General features: G+C 45.9%; 1 protein-coding gene across 7 annotated transcripts in view; it reads right to left on the reverse strand.

The window, feature by feature from the left end:
• trim2a (tripartite motif containing 2a) overlaps positions 1–14,477 on the reverse strand; it is a 193,061-nt gene that overhangs the window by 62,316 nt on the left and 116,268 nt on the right. The window contains exon 1 of one of the 7 annotated variants that reach the window (XM_028802682.2): positions 5,934–6,159. The exons of the other annotated variants lie outside the window; for them this stretch is intronic. The gene's annotated coding sequence lies outside the window, so the exon portion shown is untranslated. Of the gene's footprint in view, positions 1–5,933; positions 6,160–14,477 lie in introns of those variants that run through there. 7 annotated transcript variants of the gene reach the window in all.

The following is a 14,477-nucleotide window of genomic DNA, read 5'->3' on the forward strand; positions in this document are numbered from 1 at the left end:
TTGCCTTCGAGCCTGCTCTCGCTCACTGTAACGTACTGGCTTGCTCTCTCTCTCTCTCCTCACTCGCTCACACACTACACAGGGGAGAAATGCCCGAAGCAGAGAGACAGAGGGGGTGGGGGCTCGCGTGCTGCTGAGAGAGAGAGAGGGGGGGGAGAGGGGGGGGTGGGGGAGGCTGCGTGCTGCTGAGAGAGAGAGAGAGGGGGGGGTGGGGGGGGTGGGGGGGGGGTGGGGCTGGGGGGGGGTGTGGGGGGGGGGGGGGGGGGGGGGGGGGGGGGGGCGGGGGCTCGCGTGCTGCTGAGAGAGAGCCTGCGCATGCACTGCACATGCCATGCAGCTGAGCAGGGAGCCTGGGTGTTTATGTCAGTGTTATTCAATGTTTTTACTATTACACTGTGCATTCTATGGTGTAATAATTAACTATATTTGTGCTTAAAAATCTTTAAAAAATATATTTACATACAGTTCGTATGGTCTGGAATGGATTAATTGTATTTACATGCAATCCTATGGGGGAAATTGCTTCGGTTCACGACCAAATCGGTTTACGACCAGAGGTTTGGAACGAATTATGGTTGTGAACCGAGGTTCCACTGTATATTGAGTCTAGAAAACATGATCAGCAAGTCTTTGATAGGCTGCAACAAAATGATGAAAGAACGGGCACATTTTTTTCTCACAAGCTGGGTGGGTGTTAGTTAGTTAATTAGTTACTCGAAGGATTTCAAGATTAATATGCACAAGCGGTAACACTGCAAAAGCAGCCCAAACCAGAAAAGACTGCTGGCAAAAAGTGGCTGACAAATTAAACGCGTGTGCATTGTACTTACTGAAAGCCGTTACGGATTTTGCAAATGTTCATTTTTTCCCTCTGCTTAAAAAACATTAAAAAAGCGGCGTGATTATGCGGCGTATACTACGCCGCGGGTTGGTATGCAGCGTGTAAAACAGTTTGTCGCGGATAATTTGCCTTTTACTTTAACACGAAGACAATTTCCTGTTAGATTTGCCTTTGCGATGACAATTGATAAGGCACAGGGCCAAACTTTCAAAAAGATGTGCATGTATCTGCCAAAACCAGTTTTCAGTCACGGACAGTTGTATGTTGCTCTCTCCAGAGTTCCATCTTTTCATTCACTTACTGGTATGCCTGCAGGAACACGTGCAGCGAGCGAGAGAGAGCGAGCGACACACACACGCATACAGGCGCGGGAGAGAGAGCGCGCTGGACGCATAAGAATAATAATACTTCATTACATTGATATACCGGTGTTTTCAGTATTCAAAGCGCTATCCACACAGGGAGAAACCGGGAAGCGAACCCAAAATCTTCCACAGTCTCTTACTGCAAAACAGCAGCACTACCATTGCGCTACAAGGCAGTTAAAGAATGCACCAGCCTCGATTTTGTTTTCACTTCTGTTTACAGTGATCGGATCGTAGCGTGCATTGTTGCAATGTTACTTTTCTTTACAGTATATTGAGCAAGTCAAAAAAATAGATCATAAAACTGAAGCCAGTCGTGTCAGTCAGTCAGTCAGTCATCTTCCAACCCGCTATATCCTAACACAGGGTCACGGGGGTCTGCTGGAGCCAATACCAGCCAACACAGGGCACAAGGCAGAAACAAGTCCTGGGCAGGGTGCCAGCCCACCGCAGGGCACACACGCACACACACACACACCAAGCACACACTAGGGACAATTTAGGATCGGCAGTGCACCTAACCTGCATGTCTCTGGACTGTGGGAGGAAACCCATGCAAACATGAGGAGAACATGCAAACTCCACGCAGGGAGGACCTGGGAAGAGAACCACAGGTCTCCTAACTGCGAGGCAGCGGCACTACCACTGCGACACCATGCCGCCAAACCAAGAAAAAGAGAAACTAACTACCGCTAGAGATTCATGTTTCATCCATCTTGTGCCACAGCCACATCCATCCATCCATTTTCCAACTCGCTGAAGCCAATCCTAGCCAACACAGGGCGCAAGGCAGGAACAAACCCTGGGCGGGGTGCCAGCCCACCGCAGGGCACACACACCAAGCACACACTAGGGACAATTTAGGATCGGCAGTGCACCTAACCTGCATGTCTGAACTGTGGGAGGAAACCCACGCAGACAAGGGGAGAACATGCAAACTCCACGCAGGGAGGACCCGGGAAGCGAACCCAGGTCTCCTGAGAGGCAGCAGCACTACCACTGCGCCACCATGCCACCCGCCACAGCCACATTTATACCAATAATCACAATTTGCTATATTTATATGGTGCTTTTCTCGCTACTCAAAGCTCCTTAGATAAACAGTGGGGAGTCACTTCAACCACCACCAACAAAGCCGAGGAAAGTTCAGGCGAGAAAAGAGCAGAATGATCGTCTCTGAATACATCACATATTTGTAGCACCCAGCTGGGTGATGTGACGGCAGCCATTTTTTGGCAGTATGCTCACTGCATATTAGCTATTAGGTGGTGAAGAGGGGAGAGAGACAGACAATAAGAGGCAGTGGATGATTAGGGGGCCAGATTGACTAGGCCATGGTGGGCCATTTAGCCAGGACATCAGGATACACTTTACTTTTTACGAAAGATGCCCAGAGATCTTCAATGACCAGAGAGAGTCAGGACCTCGGTTTTATGTCCCTGTCACTGCACTGCACAGATCACTCGACACTGCGTCTCCCAGATCCTCAGCAGGGACACTTCCATCATAGCCCACTCCTCCATAATCATTCAGCAGGGAATGATCCACAACTGGAGCGCTGATCACTCACTTCTCCATGGGACTACCGACTGCTCTGCTCCTGTCCATCACACTGACTCGAATACCCCGATGCTGCCATCTCATTCTCACAGCTCTCAGATTTCTGCTCTCTCTCTCTCCACCCAGGCTTCCTTCAAATCTGAATCTGGGCGCAGGTGCCACAATCACCAACTCCGAGGTGTAACTTGACCTTCCGAGCACTCAACTGACCTGCTTGCGTCTGCACGTGAAAAGGGCGCTCAGCCTAGCACCTCAATCGCCCTCAGAGCATCTCATGCACATTTCCACATTCACCTGCTCATTCTCAATTATTTATCTAATCATAAGCTTACAGCGCAATAAACCTCCTTCATCACACCGCCACAAAATGAATTTCCAGGAAAATATTCGGCAAACTCTGTTTATTTGCTGTGAAAAACACATTGACGACTTTCATCCAGTCAACACCATTCCTGACGCACTAAATGACATTACCGAGAAAACGATCAAAATTAAATTTTATGTTATGTCAACTAGAGGGTACTCCAGCTCCCCATACCTGACACAGACAGACAAGCCACATGTCCAGCAATACGCTGGCTTTTATGTCTGTGGGAAACACTTCCCAATCCGTTTCCCACCTTTACAACACAGTCCAAATAAAGCACACAGCACTTTCTTTTCTTCTTCTCCCTATCTCTGCCTCTTCTCCTGCCTCCACTCCTCTTCCAGCAAGCTTCGTCCCTCTTCCTCCCAACTCTGGCTCCTGGAATGAAGTTAGTGGGCTTCTTTAATGCTGCACTGGGGAGTCCTTCCAGTGGTCTGTTAGTGTGGTGTGGAAGCACTTCTGGGTGAGGCAGAAGCCCTATGAAGTAGGGTTCTCCAATCCCTGCAGCACCCCCACGGAACCTAACAGGGCTGAGTCAGCAAACTCCAAGTCCCATGATGCCCTGCAGGAATCCGAGGGACCGCTGCAACCCAGGGGGGCTACCATCTAACAACCCGGGGGCAATAATGCCCTATGTATGCTGTCTCCTCCAGTCCTTTGCGCAGACGTCCTGGCCGGGTAAGGATGCTGGTCATCCACCACAATGTCTAAAACAAACAGAAAGCAAAAACACACACCCGAGTTGAAAGTTTCACCCTGGGAGGGGCGAGTGATTCACACCCACATTCCCAGAGTCATCAGCACCTCGACCACTCAAAGAATACTGTAGCAAACACAGGGTCCGGACCACAGATAGACATACTCGTCAGGTGACGAAAGAACTGTCCGAGAGGGCAGGAATATTTTGAGAAGTCAGATTTAAAGCAGCCTAATTAAAGGGGTGGGGAGCACAGACACAGCACTTTATTACAAGTGATCCCCTGCTATATCGTGGTTCAGCTATCGCGCCCCCGCTATATCTTGGAAAAATTCAATAAGTACATCCTACCTGTAGTGTACTTTGCAGCCAATTCATAACAAAGCATACGGTTTTCAGCAGTCACTACGGCAGACAAAGAGTTTTGCGTTACAGTACCCAGATGATGTCTTACAAGGCCTGTTATTGGCTGAAAGAGGAGACTCAACCAATCAGAGCTGGATTTTCATTCTCTTGGACTCTGATTGGCTGCTGCTAACGTGGTGTAATCTCGCAAGAACAGTGAGCGTGGGTCCCCGACACATCTCAGTTCTCTGTGTATCGCGTACCTTGCTTGGGGTCCGATTGTTGTAAGCAAACTTTTTGTGAACTTTTTATTTTAAGCCCTACGATGGCTCCCAAGCGTCCTGCATCTTCTAAGCCTTCTGGTAGTAGTAAGCCTAAGCGTCAGAGGAAGACCCTGACCATTCAGGAGAAGGTAAAACTCCTGGATATGCTTCGGGAAGGAAAGCGTTACGCGGACGTCGCTCGCCATTACATAAGTTTACATTTGTTTAAAGCGTGTGGGAAGGGTATTTTAAGGCTTAAACTATAAATCGCAGATTTTCACCTATCGCTGATGGGTCTGGAACGTAATTTCCGTGATAGACGGGGGATCACCGTTTTATTATTTTTTGGTTATTTATTCGCCTTATACAATTTTTTTGTATTAGGAATTTATTTTCACATACCCCTTGAGGTCAGAGCACAGGGTCCACCATTATACAGCATCCCTGCAGCAATTGCAAGTTAAGGGCCCTGCTCAAGGGCCCAGCAGAGTAGGATCCCTTTTGTCAATAACAGGATTCGAACCTGCAACCTTCCAGATACAGGCATAGATCCTTAGCCTCAAAGCCATCACTCCGCTAAGTAGAGCACTTTGATCGCATGCATCACCCAGCCCATTGGCGTGAATGCTGCGCCACTAGCAAGACTCGGACTAGACCCTGGATTGGAGCTTGGGGGTAACAGCGTGGAATAAGGGTTGCGCCTCTGTCTCCAGGACACGTTGAGCCAGGCAGCATTGGAGGGACAAAGAAGCTGGGAGCATGTGAACAGTCGAGTGGCTGAAGATGCCAAGGGCCCATTTTAGGGCAAACTCACCAGCAATTCCATTCCTCCGTCTCTCACACCCCCCCACCCCACCACCACCACCGGGTCATTTCAATATTTACAATTCTAAGATTATCAAAACAGCTGGCCGTTTTAAATATTAATAAATCTGCCTTATGGGTTATGCAGGTGCACCAGGCTGGAGGCTCAGGCTTTACCTTTAATCACATAAATCATCCAAATGCCATGCCAGAAATGAATGGATGACACAAATGCCCTGCCTGTTCAATTCAGTAAGGATGTGCTGCAGCACGGCAAGAATCAGGACTGAAGGCAGCCACAAACCTTCACCTTTATCGTTGCTGGTAATGGAGCTGCATTGCAATAAACATGATGGACCTTAAGCCGCCACTTGAGCCCCGATAGCCGTCAGCGTCAACATAGGGCTGCTCTCAAATGACGCACTCATCATGCCACCGGTCCCCGCGGCACACGGGCAAAAATAGCGTACACTTCCAGAGTACTGCTAAATTCTAGAAGCAATACATTTATGATAATCCAATATAAATGTGCAATTTGTTGTATTCCTGACCAAAAAAAAACATAAAAATGGCACTTGGGAACATAAGCACATCAGGGAAGCCAACGCATGGGATGGAGAGTTGTGGGGGATTTACATTCAAAACAACAAAGTGCAGCCTTCATGCATTTCACCCCACAGAGAACCCCTACCATAGCCAAGCCATCCTCTTAGAGTAAAGGCATATCTCGTTACTTGCTGGGAGCCTTCAGTCCGGTCTCGGAAGAAGAAGAAAAAAAAAATTCAGAACGCAGATTGACTTTCTGTCTCCCCAGGGATACAAAATGGAAGAGAAAACAAAAAACAAAAACACACACGATAGCAAGGAGGAAAGGGCAACCGAGGACCAGGCAACAGCGTGCCAGGATGCAAGCCAATCCATCTCAAATGACTTTTTGTTTTCCCTTACACATCCCCCCCACCCTGCGCCCGCCCCCCCCCCCCTACTCTCTCTCTCTCTGCTTCCTCTAAAAATCCTCACAGAGTGCCGAGGCTGGGCTACTGCAGTAAACTGTGCAGGGGATGCTGGGATAGGGATGCAGCAAAGAGCCGAGCGAAGATTTGCTGCCTCATACCACAAGTCAACAAATCAGCTGGTGCCAGTCTCTGTCAGGGTCAGCGGCGGCCCCGCATCATTCAGCCAGTCAAGGGTGACGGGTAGCTGGTTAGGGCAGCTGAGCCAGACGAGCCGCCTGCAAAGGAAGGCCCTGAAGCACAGAGCTCGTCTGGCTGTGCAGCCCCCGTGGCAGAAATCACAATGACCAGACGAATACCCCCCCCCCCCCCCAACCCCCACTTAGTGTGTTAATTCCTGTATCTGCCTGACAGTCTGGCAGCCTAACTTGTTTTTGTCCAGTAACTGTCAGGAAGGGCAAGGTGGAGGGGGAGAGCTAATGGATATTTTTATTGCAGCAGACTGCACAAATCTTTAAACACCTATACATAAATCACCGTACACAGACGCTGGAAGATAAAAAGACCCACATGTTGTCCTAAAATAACACTACTTCAGTTTACAGTGCCCTCTATATGGTTTTCTATGCTTCACTGGCACAAAATAGGAAAAGGATCTCAAATTAGGAGAAGCAAAAGTGTGATGTTAAACCACAAGCACACCAGGCTCCATAAAATGTTGTAAAATAGATAGATCTAGGGGACGCACCCTAAATCCCCCCCCTCCCCCCACACCCAAATTAATGATCAGAGAGTTGTATTTGGAATTATCTGTTTCAGATACAAAGGGCTAAATGCCAAGTGGGTATGGCGTAAAGCTTTGCGCAGGGAACCTCACGATACACAGAATTAAGCATAAGTGAACTGGGCTCCGCGGCCTGTTGGCGAGCTTCTCTAATCCTGGAGGGCCGCACTGGCTAGTCACTTCTTCACAGTACCTGATTATCACTAAAGTTAAAGGAATGAAGCTATTGGCTCTGAGCCGGCAAATGGAAGGTTGCCGGTTCGAATCTCTACTCCATTGGGCCCTTCAGCAAGGCCCTTAACCTGCAATTGCCTTGACCTGAGAGAGAGAGTTTAGGAGGACACGCTGATAGACCACATGAGAAACCAACTCAGGGTCCAAGATCGGGAACTGAGTGTAGCCATGCGGCGGGTGACACCTCAGCACCACACTAGTTCAGATGGAATGGAACAGTGTGAGGTGTTTTATGGTGGCCGGAGTGCCAATTCTGCCACCAACCCCCAGGTTTTTCCCTGTAGGTTGGATGGCCTATGTACAGGGCTGGATGCAGATTAACGTCATACCCAGGATGGAGCAATTGCAGGTTAAGGGCCTTGCTCAAGGGCCCAACGAAGTAGAGTCACTTTTGGCATTTACAGGAATTGAACCGGCAACCTTCCGATTACCAGTGCAGATCCCTAGCCTCAGAGCACCACTGACCTGGGTATGACGTTAATGTCTGCATCCAGTCCTGCAAGCAGGTCCTCCAACTTACAGGGAAAACTTGGGGCAGGATTGGCACTCCTACCACCATAAAAAAAAAAAAAAAACTCAGACTGTTCCAGTGTGGTGCTGAGGTTTCACCCTCTGCATTCAGGTCCCAATCTGGGTGGTTCATAATGTGGTGGGCACACCAACATACTCACCGGCTCATGCTCCCGACCTCTTTCTCTTACTAAATGGAACATATTGTGTTGCCTTGATTTTAACTGACTTGCACTTCAATTGCTTTATATAGATTTTGTTTTTACCATAAAAACATAAGAATATCCACACAGATGACAACAGGCCATTCAATCCAACAAGCTCGTCCATCTGATTCACCAAGATCGTCCAAAGCAACAACAACTCGAGTTCTGAAGGTCTCTAAACACCTACTGTCCATCACCCTGCTTGGTAATTTATTTCATGTGTCTGTGTTCCTATATATGAAGAAACAACAAAAAAAAAAAAACTTTGTAATATTAGTGAAAAATCCAACCAATAAACCAAAGGTCCCCCATTTTCTTGTTACAGACTTTATTTTAAACTAACAGCCGGGATCCACGGCATTCATTCTCTTCATAATTTGAAAAACTGTAATCATTGTCAACTCTACTTCCATCAACAAACACAGGCTGTGGAACAAAATGAAAGTCCTAAAACTCACAAAAAATATGAGAGCTCTCGAAAAGTGAAACTCAATTTGTTCAATGGCTTCTTCAAGTTCAGGAAGGTAAAACTAGAGACACGGCAGAACTACCTTCTCAATGTTTACCACAACAACAAGACCCAGTTGCTCAACTTTACGGTGATATTAATTTCTCGACCGTGACTCCCCAAGAATTTGCTTGTTCAATACTGAGCGTCACAGACGACGATTCTCTACATATTAACAACAAAGTTCTTGATCTTATACAGGGTGAAAAAGTGACCTTCAAGAGTGTACATACAGTAGTCAGTGACGATCCTAATGATCAACTAACGTACCCACGGGAGTTTTTACACACCCTCACACCAACTGGCATGTCTCCCCATATCCTTCATCTGAAGGTGGGAGCAGTAGTTATGCTCCTCCGAAATATTATGTCATCAAAAGGTCTTTGTAACGGAGCAAGACTCATCGTTACCAGAATACATATAAATATTAATGAGTGCAAACTGATCGCTATCCAGAATTCTGAAACAATCTTCATTCCCAGAATCTCTCTCCTTCGTTCCGACACCAATCTCCCTTTTAAATTTAAACGCACACAATTCCCACTCAGACTCGCCTTCTCCATGACTATCAACAAGTCCCAAGGACAAACGTTTGCAAAGATTTGCGCTAATCTACAACAACCAGTTTTCAGCCACGGTCAGTTGTACATGGCTTTTTCTAGGGTTAGATCTTTCAACTCATTATCTGTCATCTCCACCAAAACACCTATTCACAACTGCGTCTTTCAAGAAGTATTTATTTCTTCTTGACTTCTGAACTCCTTTCTCACCGTTTTCCGTTCCTATTCTTACACCGCCGTATGCTATGGCGGGCATCGGCTAGTATAACTTAACATCCTACCTGCTGTCTTGATGCAGATAATGATGAGTCTACTACGACTCTTAGGTCATTCTCTTAACTCTTTTAGGGCTAATTATTTTTTGTTTCCACTTTTATCCCAGGGCTGAATAATTTACCGAAAGGCAGAGTTTTCTGAAAAGCACACAAAGCAATGGCTTCACACATAAATCAATATAAAATACTTATTTATGACAAATGTTACTCAGTTTTATGATCCATGAGCCCCTGCAGAACGTAAATTCACCTACTTATTCCATCCCTGTTTGTCTCATCACTCATAAGATGAAAGGCACAGCTTGAAGTAGTCAAGTGGCTGGTAATCTGTAGCGTCCACAAGCAGGCCGCGTTGTTTGAAGAAGTCCAGTTGCCAGTTTGCCTCTCGCAGATCTAAGTCTGTGTAGTCCTCCCAGGGTGAACGTTACCGCAGGCACATCGGCTACACACACATGTTCAGCACCACAACCAGCTAGGGACCAATCAACTGATGCAGGTGCCTGTCTTTTGTTTTCGATTTCCAGATCATTTGTATCAAAATTGGAGTTTGGTAAGGGTCTGTGTAGTCCTCCCAGGGGAACGTTGCCATAGGCGTGTCAGCTTCACGATCTGCTGGGGACCGTTCAGCTGGTGCAGTTACCTGAAACTTTTGATTTCTATCTCCAGATCACTTGCATCAAAATCGTTCAATAAGTCCAATTTAGCAATAATATGCAAAAAATACATAAATAAATAATATGCATGGTGTATTTTGCTTTGCACATTCGCTTTGCACTGTTGCCCAATGTTGACGTCATTCTAGAAGTTGTTTACTCCACGCTACTCATGCACACGCAGGGAGGGGTTTGATGTCAAGTCAACGAGTCTAATAGTCCTCCTAGCAAAGAGAGCCTCCCTATAACAGAACAGTGAGTTTTATTGGCGTTTACAGCTTTTTTTTGCCGTCTGCCCCTGAATGTTGACTTTAGTCGACATCCACCCTCAGGTCTACGTGTCAACAAACATCGACATCTGCCCTAAAAGAGTTAAGCATAACCTTCTTCGACTTTCAGCAAAAACTTAGATCATATAACCGAAAAAACAGAAAAATACAGACACGTTAAATGAGGTAAACATATAAAATGTCTAACTAAATTCAATAGCAGTACACATCTGCCACATGTTCTGCCATATTATAATCGAATTACACAGCAAAAATCAATAACACCACAAAATGCCAACATTCATTACCAAACAATTTCCACTATGATGAACTTTGACAAAATGGTATCTGAGTGATACATTAACAGAGCGCACTATGCAGTAACTCAGGTGTCGACGGGAACAGAGAAGACATGATGCGTCGTCGAGACATCTCCATCCATCCATTTTCCAACCCACTGAATCCAAACACAGGGTCACGGGGGTCTTCTGGAGCCAATCCCAGCCAACGCAGGGCACAAGGCAGGAACCAATCCCGGGCAGGGTGCCAACCCACCGCAGTACACCCACACACACTACGGCCAATTTAGAATCGCCAATCCACCTAACCTGCATGTCCTTGGACTGTGGGAGGAAACCCACGCAGACACGGGGAGAACATGCAAACTCCACGCAGGGAGGACCCGGGAAGCGAACCTGGGTCTCCTAACTGCGAATATATTATATATATATATATATATATATATATATATATATATATATATATATATATATATATATATATATATATATATATATATTCATGGCATTCGTAGTCTGAATCACAATCTGACTGTATGGGTGGTTACCTAGCACGATTCCCCGGGGTGGTGGTGCAGTGAGTGTGTATGCCTGATGAGCCCAGAATTATTACATAATAATATATATATATATATATTTTATATATATATATATATATATATTTTATATATATATATATATATATATATATATATATATATATAGTGGCACGCGGCTGGGGGTGGCACCCACCCGGGACGCCCAGGAAGACAGGAGGAGGGCTCATGCCTCCTCCAGACCACGAGGAGGCGACCGCCACGGATACAGAGCTGGGAAGCTCAACCCTGTAGTGGCCCGTGGTCACCGCCAGGGGGCACCCCCATACCTGGAGAACCCTGGACCCCAGCACTTCCGCCACACCAGGAAGTGCTGGGGGGGAAGACGAATGGGGACAACCGGAGTGCTTCCGCCGCACTGGGGCGAGTTCGTGGGAGATTGCCGGAACACACCTGGAGCACATCCGGGTGCTAATAAAAGGGGCCACCTCCCTTCACAATGAGGCTGGAGTCGGGAGAGCAGTTGGACAAGGTCTCAGAAGGAGACACGGAGTCGGCCTGAAGAGTGAGGCATAGTGGTTGGCCTGGACTTTGGGGAGTCTGTGGGTTGTGATGCACTTGAACTTTGTAAATAGAACTTGTAAATAAACGTGTGTTGGGTACAAAATGATGTCTACCTGTCTGTGTCCGGGCTGTTCCCCACAATATTATATATATATATATATAAAATCCAACGTCCGTCTGTCTCTCCGTTTTTCACGAGAGAACTAATTAACAGATTTAGATTGGGACTTTTTCTATAATTTGCTTGAACATTCTGGTTGATTTTGCGACTTCTCTTAATCTTCTTTTGCTTAAACTGTAAAGGATCAGCTCTTTTAATCTTTCCTCATAATTCATTCACTGTAGCCCTGGAATCAGCCAAGTCTGGCTCATAGATCTTCTCTGGACCCTTTCTTGTGCTGCCATGTCTTTATGGAGACCAAAACTGCACCCAGTACTCCAGATGAGGCCTCACCAGTGTGTTATAAAGCTTGAGCAGAACCTCCTGTGACTTGTACTCCACACATCAAGGCACCATATAACCTGACATTCTTTTTTTTTTTTTTTTTTTGTTCTTTATTTCGCCTAATACAATTTCTTGTATTAAGAATTTGTTAGTTTTCGCATACCCCTTGGGGTCAGAGCGCAGGGTCAGCCATTGTACAGCGCCCCTGGAGCAATTACAGGTTAAGGGTCTTGCTCAAGGGCCCAGCAGAGTAGGATCTCTTTTGGCAGTGACGGGGATTCGAACCGGCAACCTTCTGGATACCAGCACAGATCCTTAGCCTCAGAGCCACCACTCCTTCTTAATGGCTTCTGAACACTTTCGGGAAGTCGATAGCTTAGAGTCCACTATGACTCCTAAATCCTTCTCATGAGGTGGACTCTCGATTTTCCAAACGCCTATTGTGTATTCAAACCTCACATTTTTACTTCCTATGTGTAATTCTTTACATTTACTGACATTAAATTTCATCTGCCACAAATCTGCCCAAGCCTGTCTGCTGTCCAAGCCCCTCTGTAATGATATAGCAGATTCCAAATTATCTGCCAATCCACTTATCTTGGTATCATCTGCATACTTATATTATTATCTAAATCATTTATATATATTAAAAATTGCAGCAGCCTCGGCACTGCCCCCTGCTGGTCACCACTCTTAACTTCACCCAATTCTGATGAGGTTCCTCCCACCATCACCCTCTGCTTCCTGTGTCTGAGCCAATTCTGCACCCACCTAAATACATCACCCTGGACTGCCACTTCTTTTAGTTTGATGCCCACCCTCTCATGTGGCACCTCACAAACTGTGGTCTGCCCGACAGATAGCCCATCATCCACAACACCATAGGCTCGTGATATAAATGCATATGACATACAAAATTGTGTACCCAAGTCCAGAATTTTCTATACATTAAAAAAAAAATCTTACCCAAAAACTGTGCTTTTAAATGGTGGCATTGGGGCACAAAGCACCACTGTCTAAAATGACATGTATAAGGTATTTTACAATGTGTGTGTAATCTCAAGACAAGGATCAATACTCGTGAATAATGGACGTATGTGGACAATTTTCTGGTTGTACCTGTGCCTCGTTATTTCCACCAGTGTCGGATGATATTTTTTAAAATTTATAAAAAAAATACCAGACATTGGAACACAATTTCACAAGACCAATTCATATACAGTATATCATGTCTGTGAAGAACTAACTTTTGACTTGAAAAACATCCAAACTTAATCTTTTAAGGCAAACGAAGCACATTCAACTAGCAGCAGAAACTGTTTACTAATTAATAAAGTGGTGGGAAAGAAAACCTGCAGCCAGCCAATGAGGACCACCCAGGACCCCAGTTTAACACCCCTATTCTAAAGGTCAATCGGTGAGGAAGGCCATGCAAGAACAAAGCAGTTTGTATTGTTGTGCTGGAATTTCTGAGGTGGCTGTGATAGACAGACCACCCAGCTCTGTGAAGAGGACCACTTGTGTTCTGTTCACCCCATTTTTTGACACCCAACCTATCCGGAAGGGGGTCTTCTCTCTGAATTACCCATCCCTAGATTTCTTTTAGAAGGTGCTTTTTTTTTTTTTTTTTTTAATCGGGGGGGGGGTGGGGGGGTCATACTAGGGGGTCAAGGTTATGCTGTCAAAAAAAACACGGCTTGTGAAAGCCCACTGAGGCATTTCTTGTGTGATTGTGGGCTATGCGAGAAAGAAAGTGTTACTGCTGTTGTTTCTGTAAAACCTAAAAGAAGGAGACACAGCTTGTAAAATAACCCGACTGCGGGGCCAATGACCGGTGACAATTCAGAGGCAGGATAAGAGAGCAAAAAAAGATCAGGACCTTTAGTCAGACGCCACTGCAAAGCAAACAAGAAAGTGAGGCTTAAACAAAGGTGGGTCAGTTGCCAGGGGATCTGTCCACTGTAGCTGTTTAATTAAAAAAATAATGAAAATATACAAAGATTAGAGCTCAACTAAAGTAAAATGGCTGGATATTTCTTAGCGTAAACGTTTAATCTCTTCACACACACACACACACACACACACACACACACACACACACACACACACACACACACACACACAGATTCTACTAAACAGACAACAGAGGCTCATTCTGAAAGCAGCTAGAAAGCCAACACTCTTACCACAGATGCAGTGTCTTCTTTTGTGACAAAGACTGTGACACACACACACACACACCTGGTAGTGCCACCAATTTAGGTGTCCAGCCCCAGGGGCACACGGCCTAATGTGGTTGCTCCTGGCAACCCTAAAGCGATTCTCCTGATTGCTTTATTCTCCAGGAACTACACACAAAACAAAAAGAAAACGGTAAGCCATTCAAAGCCCGGCCCTAATGACTATAATATAGACTTCTTATGCCATTATTGAATAAAA

The sequence above is a fragment of the Erpetoichthys calabaricus genome, chromosome 5 (genome assembly GCF_900747795.2).
Source record: "Erpetoichthys calabaricus chromosome 5, fErpCal1.3, whole genome shotgun sequence".
Taxonomy (NCBI): Eukaryota; Metazoa; Chordata; class Cladistia; order Polypteriformes; family Polypteridae; genus Erpetoichthys; species Erpetoichthys calabaricus.